Here is a 13601-nt window from a genome sequence, read left to right as displayed (position 1 = left end):
TGAGAACTCCTACGCCCCCGGGCTATGGAAACTCTACTCGCCTCCTCACCCTTAAGGCAATCGAGACCGCCTCGAACAAAAGACCAAGTGAGAAAAAACAAACATAGGCACAAAAAGGAATAAAAAGAAGCCTTGAGAGAAAAGATAGACAAACATATAACAACCACTTAAAGACACTGTATCACTTGAAAACAGGATTAACAAAGTACTATACAAGGGGCCCCTGGCACCCTGACCAGGCTCGCAGGCCTTAGTCCATAGCACGATCCTCACCACCCTCGCCTGCGCCCGAGCTAGTCTCAGGGGGAAGCACCTCAGGCTCAAATAGCTTGGCCAGCCTCTCTCCAGGAACCTCCGCGTCGTCGATCAAGGCGTGGAGCCTCTCTTCGTTCTCCGCGTCGGTCTTGGAGATGTCGGTGACGAAGCCATGGGACACCACCTCCATGTCGTAGGAGAAGCCTGAGCAGACAACCGCCAATGCCCGCTTCACCCCAATGTGGAGGGCATCCCGCACCCGATCTCTCAGCGTCGCGCCTAAGTAGCACAGCTGGTCGACCAGTGCGTCGCCTCGAGCATCCTCCTTCGACTCGTCCATGGGCTCGATCTCCCAAGAGGTCGAGAGATCGCTTATCGCCGTCTGTACTCGACGGTTCAAAGCAACCTCCGCCTCGAGCTAGGCCTTAGCATTGCGGGCCTCGACTTGGGCGGCCAAGAGTTTGTCCTTAAGCCCTGTGGATGCCAACGCAAAAAACTTTAGAAAAAACCAAGCACACCTCAAAAAGGAAATCCGGCAATAGAAACGTACCGCGGACACTCTCCTCCAAGGCCGTGTTCTTGCCGACTAATCTGGTGTTGGCCCTCTCAATCTCCTTGTTGGAGCGTGCTAGCTTAGTGTTGGCAATGCGGAGATCCTCGATCGCCTTGCCAGCCTAAGCAATGGCCCCACTCTTCTCCCACAGCTCTCCCTTCAGACGTTCGACGTCGTCAGAGATCCTGCGGGATCGAGCTCGCTCCACATCGAGGTCTTCGAGGGCCTTCTTCTTGGCTTCCTCCGCGGCGCTCCTGGCGATCTCGCCATTCACGTGCTCCACCTTCATCCTTTGAAAGGAGTCTCGGAGGGAGTCCAGGTCGGTCTTGAGAAGGCCCTTCTCCTTGTCCAAGTCAGGAATGACGTTCTTGTAGGACAGGGCCTCCTCTCGGGCTTTGGACGCAGCCTCCTCGACTATCAGAGTCTGCTCCCTCAGCAGCACGGCCTCTTCCTCAGCTTTCTTTGAGGCCTCTCGAGCCTCGACCAGGGCAGCCTCCCTCACCTTCTTCTCCTCCTCGAGCGCTATGAGATCTTTATAAGCCTTAAGGAGTTTCTCTTGCGACTCGAGGAGCTGGTCCTTGAGGAGGGGGAGCTGCTCCCAGCCACCCCTCATGGCATGAATGAAGCTCGATTTGATACGGGAGGTCTCTTTCATATCCTGCGAACCGGTGGTCGAATAGTTAGAATACAAAACCAAAAGGCTCCATGAGGATTAAAGATCGAAAAACACTTACAAAGTAAGTCGGCCCGAGCCCGTTATTGATGATGTCCGACTGGAGCCCCACCACGTGCTTCATCCAAAGGCGGAGCTCCTCGAAGTGTTCCCACTTCTCGGCCTCCTTCGGATCATCGAGGAAGATGTTGGGCTCGGACGGATCGGTGGAAGCCCGGATACGAATCCGATCGGGCACCAGTTCTCCATCTCCTGGTCAGCCCGCGCCTTGACGCCGCGGATAAGGTTCTCGACGGTCTCGAGGGAGCCCCCATGGTGCAAGAACAAGTCGACAAGGCATGGGAACTGCCCATCGTCGTCCACCGTCTTCCAGGTGCCGTCTTGACTCCCCGACGACCCGATCTTGTCCTCCTCAGGAGGAATACGGTCCTCCCACGCCCGACGCTCCCGGAGGAACCCTAGGGCGATTCCGTCCATGCCGTAGATCGTCCTCCTAATCTCGGACTCGGGGTCGACGGGGGTGCGCATCATGCAGGCAAGCGCCACCACACCGTCCGCCCGCCCCGACTCTGCCGGGATCGCGGCGGGCGCCCCTGGAAGGAGCCACGCTGGGGTTGGAGGGCCGAAAACCGGCAAATTCTCTTCCTGCTCTCCGGGCTCTTGCGGCGCCGGTGGTACTGGTTGGGGCGGACTTTGAGGTGGGGGCTCGAGTGGTCCTTCTTCCTGGCACCCCTGTTGCTGCTGCTGCTGCCCCTCGAGCTCCTGCGACTCTTGTTGGCGGCCCTGCTCCTGCAGCTGCCGTTGCGTCTCCTGCTCCTGTAGTTGACGCCTTGCATCTTGCTCCTCCTCCTCCTCCTTCTTCCTCTGCTCCTCGAGGGAGCGAAGACCGGCAGGCCAAGGCGTCCGTCCCGAGACAAGAGAGGTCGAGGCCTCGTCGTCCATAGGATGGGCACCCCTCGACGTCTCATCGCCACCAGACCCATCACTGATGGTAATAGGATCCCACTCGACCCCCGATCGGGGAGGCTCGGGGGCTCCCTCTTGCCCTTGGGTCTGGGGTGCCTCAGCCTGTTTCAGCGACGACGGGGCGGGATCACCCGCCGGGGGATGAGGTGGGGCGCTCTCGATGCCGGTCAGTAGCTGAGGGTTGGAGGAGCCTGTAAAACAAAGAATAAAGGCCGGTCACTATGATGACCAACATAAGAACATCACAAGTCCCGGAAGTAAGCTACAAACCTGGCTCCTTGGAGGCTGCTCCCGCTTTGAGCCTCTTCGCTATTGAAGGCTGGGCCTGCTCAAGCGTCCACTTTAACCTGAGAAAAAAGGAATGAGCATGAAAAGACCAGTATACAAGGAAACGTAGAGGAACAGGAGAACAAAAGTCACAACATCGAAATGCTTACCCCACGTGGAGAACAGCTCGCCTGCCAGTGCCCCGACCGGTGGGCCTCGAGCCACCCCGCGTTAAGGTCCTAGGCCCCTCGAGGACAGGCGCTGGCCTTGGCCCAGCAACTTCCGCTTGGCGGGCACCAGGACTGGCGCTCCTGCGGCCAGTCTCTCCTTTCTCGAAGGCCACGGCGTGACCGCGAGTCAGTGGCCCCGTCGCCTGGGGCCTAGCATGGCTACCCATCTTGGGCGCAGAGGGAGGGCGTGGGGCGACCTGACCAGTCGCGGTCACAGGGGGGTGTCGGCACGAGGGTGGTGAGATCCACCTGGTCCCTCCTTTGGTGTTTCCATCCGTGGGGCGTCGACGTCGCCTCGAGGCGGATCCTCGAGGATCCGGTCGAGGCGAGACGCCATCCCCTCGGAGTCGTCGCTATCCTCATCACCATCTCCACCATCATCGTCGCTGGGGGATTCTTCCTCAGGCTCGTCCCTCTGCTTGGATTTAACTCGACGCGCATCTAATGCTTGGCGGTCGAGGTTCTTCTTTTTCTCTCCTTTCTTTGTAGAATCCTTGGCGGACTTTTGCTTCTCGGCGGACTGGCGCCACGCGTCACGATCAACCTCGTCCTCCTTTACTGGAGGCCTCGAGGACCGGACATCAATCCACCCCTGCCAGAACAAAGGCAGGATTAGAAAAGGGGGTAGAAAGAAATCCAGAATCAAAGCTGTACACGAGAAGAGAACATCCTAGATCAATCGAGCCCGCATCAGGCCTCATGGGGAAGCCGTTAACATGCTCCGGCTTAAAGTGACAAGCAAGGGCAGCCCTGACCCGGGCCGCGACTTCGTCGTTCGCCGGAGCCTCGCTTGACATCCGGCATGCCTCGAGGTCCCGAGATGAGGCGCCAGGGGCCATCTCGTCCATCCTCAGCGGTCGAGACATCAATGGGAGAACTCTCCGGTGATGGATGGCTGAGAGGACGAGAGTGACGGTCAAGCCTTCCGAGCGCAGCTTCATGACGTCGATGAGGGAGTCGAGCCGAGATTGATGAACTTGGACGACGCCGTACGTCCAATTCTCCGAACGCTCCGTGATCAGACGCCCAGTGTAGGCGGGCAGGAGATCATCGTCGTTTCTCAAATAAAACCACTGGGAATCCCAACCGGCGTGGTTGGTCGACAGTCCCACCGGGATGTACTCGCGCGGCCTCTCCGTCTTCCTCGTCTTCAGCACAAGGTTGAGGCAACCCGTCCGAACAGGTTTCCTCACGCCGGTGGTCCCAGTGGGGGCGTTGAAGAGCTCACCGCTATAGAGGTGGAGCCACAGCTCCCAGTGGGGCATCATCCCCAAATAGCCCTCACACACCACGGCGAAGACCGCCGCGACGGTGATGGCGTTTGGGGAGAAGTGCTGGAGCTCCACCCCATAGTGTTGGCAGAGCGCCAGCATGAAGTGGCTCGGGGGAGCGCCCAGTCCGTGGCGGTGGAACTTGGCGAACGAAACCACATAGCCCTTGGGCGGCTTGGGCTCCCTGTGGTCCGCTGGCGGCGCGATCCACTTCGGCGACGACAGCGAGGTGCGGTGGCGCAGGAGTCCCTCCCTCTCAAGCTCAAGCAACCGACACTCCGTCATCGACGATGGGTGCCAGTCGTCGGCGGCGACAAGTCTCACAAGGCATCTTGGCTGGAAGGACGGTGGATCCGCTACCGCTCGAGGGGGTGCGCGCGCGCGTGAGACAGCAAGAGAACTAAGGCAACGAGAGCGCTAAGGCGAGAACGAAGACGGGAGGCAGAAGGGAGAACGGCGGCGACGCCGAGGCACATTTATAGGCAGCAGTACACCAACGGGCAGATCCGAGAAATGAGGTAACTCCCCCCATAAATGCGGCGTCTAACGGTCCTTTACCTCCTCACAGGTGGGGCGCTCCGAATTCCACGCCAACACAGTGTCGTAATGCCTCCCACCTAAAAAGGCGCGCCCAACGGGCAAAAAGGCGAACCGCCACGGCCTCTTCCTTCCCTTGTAAGCCAAGGGATGTACCCGTGAAAGCCTCGAGAGGTCGCAGGCTGGCCCACCGAAAGTGTTCGACAGCCGATCTCGAGCACCAGAGTCAGGGATCCCCAGCGAGTGGTCGAAGATCGAGGCCTGCCTCGAAGACTCGCTGGGGATGTCCAAGGTAGGGTCGAGATAGTCGAGAGGAATCCCCCCGACGGGAGGCATCGAGCCGCTGGACTCTATCAAATGAGACCAGTATCCCCAACCACGTCGACCCTGCTTTATGAGAACGCCTCCGGGCTACAGCTGACCCCCTCGAAAGGGGCACAGGTTCTCACTTGGACTACTCGCTAGGAACTCAATTTGGGGTGGAAGACGCTTGCTCTGTCGAAGAGTACGTCGAAACCCCCGCACAAAACAAGCCAATCAGGACCTTCCACCACCGGTGTCGATAGTGTTTCTGAGAGTTAGGCAATATAACCCTCGAAGGAGTCAAAAAACTCCTCCAAGGGCTCGGGGGCTACCCCCGCGGGGTCGCTCGCGCGTCCCCACGGAAATTCAACCGCAAAGTAAAGCCTCCACTCGAGCGCCAGCGCTCGAATGGAGACTCGGGGGCTACCCCCGCGGGGTCGCTCGCGCATCCCCATGGAAATTCGACCGCAAAGTGAAGCCTCCACTCGAGCGCCAGCGCTCGAATGGAGTCTCGGGGGCTACTGTCGAGGGTATCAGTAAGGGGTACCCTAACTGATGCACATAACGAGATTACCGCGCACAGATCGAGGCCCTCAACTCGACGTTCTAATAAGCCATGCGGTCATCAACGATCGCAGCCTCGAAGACGGAAAAGGCGTCGACCGAACCACTCAGGTGTCGAGCGCTAACTGCCGTCGAATACGGAAATAGGCTCGAGCGAATCGGAGGCGTCGAGCGCAAGGACACCATACGCCGCCTGACGCGTGCACGAGAACAAGGGCATTTAATGTGCCTGTCGCCTTCCCACCTAACACGCTGGTCATGGGAAGCGTGATAGGGAACAGGCACCCGTCCCATCATCGTTTTTGCAGCTTTCCCCAGCAAACAACCCAGAGCATACCAGGACGCAGAAAGCAGGGATGGAGCGTCTAATCAGGACCCCCTCGAGACACCCAAGGTCAACGCTTTAGACAACAAGGCACTGCACGGCGTCTGACCCTCGACCAGACATGATTCCTTCCTGGGGAAGAGTTGGGCGACGACTGACAACACCGCAGCCACTCCGCCGGATCTGCCGCCATACCGTACAGGCGTGCGACCGGTGAACCAGCCCAAGACGGCGCGTAGAGCAGGATACAGGGGCGCGCGTAATCATCATCAAGCTACCAAGACGGGACGGCTCGATACCACGCTGGTACGGAGGCCTCGAGTAGGTCAGCGCGCCATGCTTCTATCGACCCCTACTCTGACACCTATACATGTACCCTAGGTCTCTCCTTGGAGCTATAAAAGGAAGGACCCGGGAATAGATCGACATCACGCAACACTACATTCAGACGCAGTAGAACCCCCATACTCCATCTCACTCCATACCACGCTTGTATTCACCCCTGTACAAGCACTTAGGTGCAAAATAATACAAACTCTCTCCCCCCCCGCTGGACGTAGGGCCTTCTCTTGCCCGAACCAGGATAAATCTTTGTGTGTCTTTTTGCATCACCATCTAGAAAAGGGAGCACGCATACAAATTTACTTGTTGGTGTGACCCCTCGTGGGGAAAACACCGACAAGATATATCCAATCAATCACGTACACAATCACAAGAGAGACCTCGGCAAGAGATGACACAAGATTTTTTACCAAGGTTCACTTTCTTCCCTGCAAGCTACTCCTCGTTGTGGCGATACACCCAGTTGATGGATCATGAGCTAATTGGCAATCCAAAGCCAAACCCTCAGCGGGTGCCGCACATCCACTCACAAGATGGGGATCCTCCAAGCCACGAGCAATCCACTAGAGTAGTCAATTGCGATCTCCCATGGGGAAGCCTCAAGAACCCCTCATAAGTCACTTGGTGAGGCTCGAAACAATCTCCAATCACGAGCTCAATAGCACCGCTGCTCCAAGCCGTCTAGGGTGTCGAGAAACACCCAAGAGTAACGAGAAATCCGCAACAAACTCAAAGATCAAGTGCCACTAGATGCAACTCTCAATGCAATGCATTTGAATCTCACTCAATCTCACTAGGATTAGCAATCAAGCAATGAGATGAGTGGAGGGAGTGTTCTCTAGCTCAATGTATGCCTCAAGTAATCAAATGTGCAAGAGTGAACCTCCCAAAGCCGGCCACCTTCTATTTATAAGCCCCCTCAATGAACTAGCCGTTGGCCACTTTCAATGGGTAGAAATCAAGGGCACCAGATGCTACCAAGTGAGCACCTGAAGCTCGGCCCCCTGCGTCCGGTGCACTGGGGTTGGCCACGTGTTGTTCTTGAATCTCGCGCGTCAGTCTCTAACGGCCACCTGCACAACATCGGACGCTCTGCAGGTCCACACCGGACGCGTCCGGTGCACACCGGACTCATGCGCAGAGAGCTCCGCAAACCTGCAGGATCACCGGACGCTAAGCTAGTCCACCCCGGATGCGTCCGATGCTTACCGGACTCATGCGCATAGAGGGTTGCAAAACCTCCTCACACCAGACGCTCTCCACCGGAAGCACCCAGAGCGCGTCCGATGCTCAACCCTAGCAGGGTTAAGCACACCGGACTCTGAGGCCAGCGTCTGGTGCCTCCATACCCTGCGTCCGGTGAGTGTTTCTTGGAGAGAAACAATGCCGCGACTTCTCCAAATTTCCCACTGGCACAATAGAAAATATACATTTAATTTTCTCAAAAGCACCGAGGGGTGTGGAAGAGAGGAACCCACACCCCTCTCAACCCTAGGAACTCCACCTCCTTTGTAAATGTGCTAACACCAACAAGTGTCCACCACCAAAGTGCATGTGTGTTAGGTTTTCACAAACATTTTCACCCAAAGGAGTTAAGTTAGTACTTTACTAGATCCTAATGCATATGCTCAAGATATGGACCTAGTAGCACTTGATTCGAGAGATGACCGTGATTTCCCCTCTTGATAGTCGGCTATCTATCCTAAGCCCTGTCAGTCACTTCTCTACTCATCTTAGACTGGCAAAAGTAAAACCCTATGTTTATACCTTTGCCTTGATAACTTTGCTCCATGTCTATCACCATGATTTTCACTTCATGCTTCATCCCTATGTGATCATGTGGCCACCTTTCCATGCCACCATGCACCTTCATCACATGTGTTGCTATGCCTAACTCAAATCACTCAAACACAAGGCATTAGCAACTTGGTGTCATTAATTACCAAAACCAAACTTGGACTTTCAATCGGCCAAGGGGGAATCGGTTACCATCAGCTAACCTTTCTGCTACCGATAAATAAACAGATGTTGGTCCTACCGATCGGCCGCAGAAGATGAATCTGTCTAGCCACATATTTAGAAAAGTGGTGTGCTCTCTCTGACTAACCGGTCCTGTTCGTTGATATTTCTGAATGTATCCTGACCAGCCGCCGATGTTGCGGATTTCTACTTTGTATTTGGCTTTGCGGCTGAATAACTAGCCATCATCGGTAGTTGCAACATCTAAACCAGTAAGCATGACGACATCAGCAAGAGTGGGGGAAGCTGGGCCGTGACCAAAGATGAAAGCATTGAAAGTGTCTGACCAAAAATATGAGGCGGCTATCAACATTGATTCATTCTATCAACATTGATTCATTCTTTTCTATATGGGCAATGGAAAGCCTGATGCATTGATCTATCTTACGTTCACCCTAGTATACTTCATTCGTTTTACCGACCTTGAGGAACCAATCTTTCCATCCTTTGGTGGGGTTTGGGCAAGATCGGAAAGTGTCCCTCCATATATCTAAAGAAAAATTCTCGGCCCTAAAAGGAATTCTATTTGTTTCTGCATTGATCAGATTGGTGGGATCTGGATCACCCATTGGACCGAGGCATTGGAAGTGGGGTTGTTCAGTGGGAATAACAATTTTATCACTCAACACCAAGGGTTTGAAGGTTGGAAGAACAAAAAGAAAAAGGAAGGAAAAATACTAAGTAAGCAAACTTGCAAAAAGGTATAGAATCACAGTGAAGGAATGGTGACGGAATAACCTCAGGCACGGTGAAGTTGACAGACATTTCTTCCTAGAGGAGAAGAAGAGGTCGAAGACTTGGAAGATCTAGGAGAGGTTCTTTGCTATCAGAGCTCTTGAGTTCTTCATCAATGCCGCCGCCAGAAGATGAATTTGGAAATGAAGGGTGGCAAGGTGGGGAAAGAGTGCCGAGGAAGGAAGTATTTATAGATTGGAGTGAGTAGGGGTATTTTTGACTTATTTCTGTCATATCCGTGAAATTCGAGGATGTTCAGGTGGATATGATAACTGTTTGCACGATAATCAAGGGATTATGAAGGTGATTTGATAGCAAGTAATCATGATTTTAGGAGATATTTTACTGTGCAAGATCTCTTGGACGGCTCATCGGAAATCAGCTCTAATAGAACAGTTGCCAATGAGCGTGTGTTTAGGAGATTTGGTTCGGGTGGTTGGGAGATTCGAGGTGTATGCTGGAGACCCAAGTTAAGGTTGTTTGGATTTGGCAATTAATTGTTGTCAGAAGGAAATAATTGTGAAAAGGGCATCATTATCAGGAGAGAATTTCAGAGCATTAATGATTTTATACTCCAAAATTGGGGGCATGTGTTGACACCGTTTTTTGACACGAATCAAGAAAGTTAATGAAGCTTGGATCGGCAGCTAGAGAAGTAATGACTGGCCGATAAGGAAGTTGCCGATGGCCTATGATACCGATGACAAGGCAACAGGAGGAAGATATGGTTAAGTCCAGGAACGGTAGTTGATCGGCGCCGATTGCTGATGTTGACGATTGCTGATGCAGATGAAGGTTGGTATGCCGATGATGGTGAAGGAAGATGTGGGAGTCGTCGGCAGGACAATGGTGGTGTGCCGATCACCCAGAATAAATAAATTGTTATTTTCCATAACTGTTAGAGTTTATTTTATGTACGAGTTCTGTTTGGTTTGCAACTAAAATCCTAGTTGTATCTGGTTGTAACTCTTTAGGATAGAGTATAAATATAAGCCTAGTAGCGATGTAAGAAAACAATCAATCAATATCATACACAAGTTTTACATCTACTTTTACATCTACTTTTTCGACGACTTCGTGGTCTCGCATATTTTCTTTTGCTTATGAGTTCTTAAGAATTCATCAAGTCATACTCGACGGGTTCTCGAGTTCCACGTGAATACCTCTTGGCCGTGACATCCGGGCGCATCACTGTTGTCGGGACCAAAGTATTCGAGTTACCACCTTTGTTGATTGTAAGGTCAAATCGGCTGGCACGCTTTAGCGTTGAATCGGGTATTAGCCCTTTGTGTTTGCAGATCCATTTTTGCATCAATAGGTGTTTATCTATTTCTATAGGGGGTTAACAAGAAATATGGAGGAAAGGCCCACACGTCGGGTTTACATAGAGATATTAACGTGTGCGGCAATTTTCTATCATCTTGAAGACTCCAGAAGCCACGGGAACAAACGGGAGGCCGAGCGGGCCCAGGGGTAGGGCACCAGCCCTCCCCCTAGGGCGCCCGCCTTGCCCTGGCAGCTAATCAGCGCCCGCCTCGCGCATTATGCTCCACCGACCTAAAGGATTAAAGAAAACCATACGATTAAGGTCAGTTTGATCTAACGGGCCATGTTCATTTTGAAGGGCTATATAAGCAGCCCCCTAGCCCCTAGAGGGCATTCTCATTCTCATTCTCAAACCCTAGTTCATGCATTCATCCAAGGAGGAGAGTCTTTGATCAAGGCCTAGAGCCACCACATCAACTAGATCTCTAGTTTAGCATAGCTACATAGGATTAGAACTAGGAGTCAATCTTCGATTAGTTTCCGGATCTGTCAAGAAGATTCTTGGTAATTCCTCTATTGTTCTTCATTTGTTCATCATTGTTCTTCAATATTATGAATATGACTTTGCTCTATTTCAATATATTGATTATGACTTTGCTCTACATGTTTATATTTGGAATTATATTGTTCTTAGTTTATCATGGTTATATACTTGGCTTAGTTAGATTGGAATTATATACATGTTTAGGATCGTATAGCATTTATCCATTGGGTCCATGGGTAAATGATAAGTATTGTGTAGGCGTGGTGTCTATACCATATTTATCTACGATTGTACCCTATATATCGGATCGCGGGGTAGTTCGCGGTGGTGACAGCTCCGTTAATTCTTATATAGTCTCCCTCCCGTGTATAGGGAAGGCAGTGCAACATTATTATAGGGGAGTGATTGCTATGTTTCTCATCTTCCTTGATAATATCACTATGCATGGGCGTAATCCTATCTCGTAATGATTGCCAAGTATAATTGCACTAACTATGATATGCTAGACTTTATAGTTAAGAATAACTTAGGAAATATTCTTGTAGTTCATCCTAATTCTATGCTAATGACTTGCTAGAATATCTGTTGAGGTGCTTATCATTATCATATGTGGCTAGTTATGCTGATCAGATTAGTTATCTTTGTCACCATTCATACTTTATCTATATTTATTGTGACATTTATCCCTGTATTGATGAGATAGATGAATGCTCTCTATTACACATGCGATGATACTCAGTTCCATATTTCATTCGACAATCAACATTGGTGTTAGTAATCCCTTCCCAGTGGTAAAAATATAAATAACGATACCTGGAATACTTCCCGGTTAAAATGCTACATCGGCATTAATTTGTGCGCTTGCAGATCCCTTTTATTATTTATTTAGAAGAGCAATTGCGTATTTCAATACCGCATCTCTCATGTCATGCTGGGGATGACAACTTGGCTTAAGTGCCATAAGGGATAGGTTCGGCATTTTTGGCGCCGTTATCAGAAATAGAAAACTAAGTCTACTTTTGGTAATGATGTTAAGAATGCCCAACAAGCATTTTTGGCCCTGTTGCTGGGGAAGGTTGATTTACTAATAAGGAATGAATACAGAATAATGAGTCATCATTCACATCACTAATATGATTGAGATCATCAATTCTCTCATACAGCTTTACCTCTGTATTTTGTTATTTTTATTATTTTATGCATGGTGATGTATGAATAGAAGACATCTTCCAGAAAATTTTGTTGATGACCCCGAAGCAATAATCAGAAAAACAAGAGCCAAACTCAATAAGGTTTCATCGTGAACACTTTAGCACAAAACTTCATCAAATCAAGAAGATCGGCCGAAGTTTCATGCGGAACTTGTCATCGGAGTTCGAAGCCATGGCGAACAAGTCGATCCATGAGTTCTCAGCTCCCACCACGAACAACATTCGCACAGGACCTGCTGTGGAGATCAACTGGACATTTGAGTTCAAGCCTGGGCTCATCAACATGGTACAAGCAAATCAGTTCTATGGGAAGGCACACGAAGACGCTAGTGCTCATCTCCAACGCTTCTTGGAGATTTTCAGCACATTTACTATTTCATAAGTTCCCAGAGACGGCATACTACTTCACCTCTTCCCATTCTCACTGTTAGGGAGAGCGAAGCAGTGGTTCTACGCAACCAAGGAGAAGAATACTACATCGGCACTCTGCTCCATGAACTTTCTGGCCAAGTTCTTTCCCATGGGCAAGACCAATGCTCTCCGTGGGAAGATTACAAGTTTTCAGCAACAACATGATGAATCCGTTCTAGAGGCATGGGAGTGCTTCCAAGACTACATCCTAGAATGTCCCCATCATAGAATGGAGAGCTGGCTGTGATGCAGACGTTTTATCATGGGCTCACCAAAAGCACCCGTGAAACCATGGATGCTGCAGCAGGAGGAGCATTCCTGTCACTCACCATACCACAAGCCATAGCCCTTGCAGAGAAGATGGTGTCCAACCAAGGTTGGAATGAAGAGAGGACCCAGACACGCAAGAAAAGTGGAGGTATGCACCAGCTCAAGGAGGTAGACATGCTGTCTGCAAAGCTAGACCTGCTCATGAGGAAGCTTGATGATAAAGCTCGAGACAAGAAAGAAGTCATGCATATCTACGACTCTCACATGACTTGTGAGGAGTGTGGAGATATTGGACACTCAGGCAATCACTACCCTGAGGTGCATGAGAACATGAACTACATCAACAACAACAATGACTACTACTACAAGTGTCCTCAACAAAATCAAGGTTGGAATCAACAGAGGCCTAACTACTCAGGTAACTACTCAGGTAACTATCAAGGTAACAATTAGTATAACAATAATAATAATCTTCCACCCTTGAGAGAGTTAGTGTCTAATCAAGGAAAGCCAATGGATAACCTGTCTAAGAAATTGGCATCTAATGATAAAATGCTAGAAAATATAAATAATAGAATGGATAATTTTTCTACTACCATCAAGAACCAGATTAGCTTCAACAAAATGATTGAATCTTAGTTGAATCAAATAGCTGCTGTTGTTCCTGCTACTAGCCCCGGTATACCATCACAACCGAAAGGATTAGAATCTGCAAATCTTGTAGAAATGTTTGCTGCAGGTAACTTCTGGAGTAACCCCGTTGGAGAAGTACATAATGACCTTCTGTTAGTCAAGAGAGGCGATCTAGGACGCCACGTCATCCTGATCTCCATCGGCATGGTGGACTTCCCAGAAGCAC

This window comes from Sorghum bicolor, chromosome 5, assembly GCF_000003195.3.
Source record: "Sorghum bicolor cultivar BTx623 chromosome 5, Sorghum_bicolor_NCBIv3, whole genome shotgun sequence".
NCBI lineage: Eukaryota > Viridiplantae > Streptophyta > Magnoliopsida > Poales > Poaceae > Sorghum > Sorghum bicolor.
The sequence above is the reverse complement of the archived record's forward strand: the minus strand, read 5'-3'. Positions refer to the sequence as shown.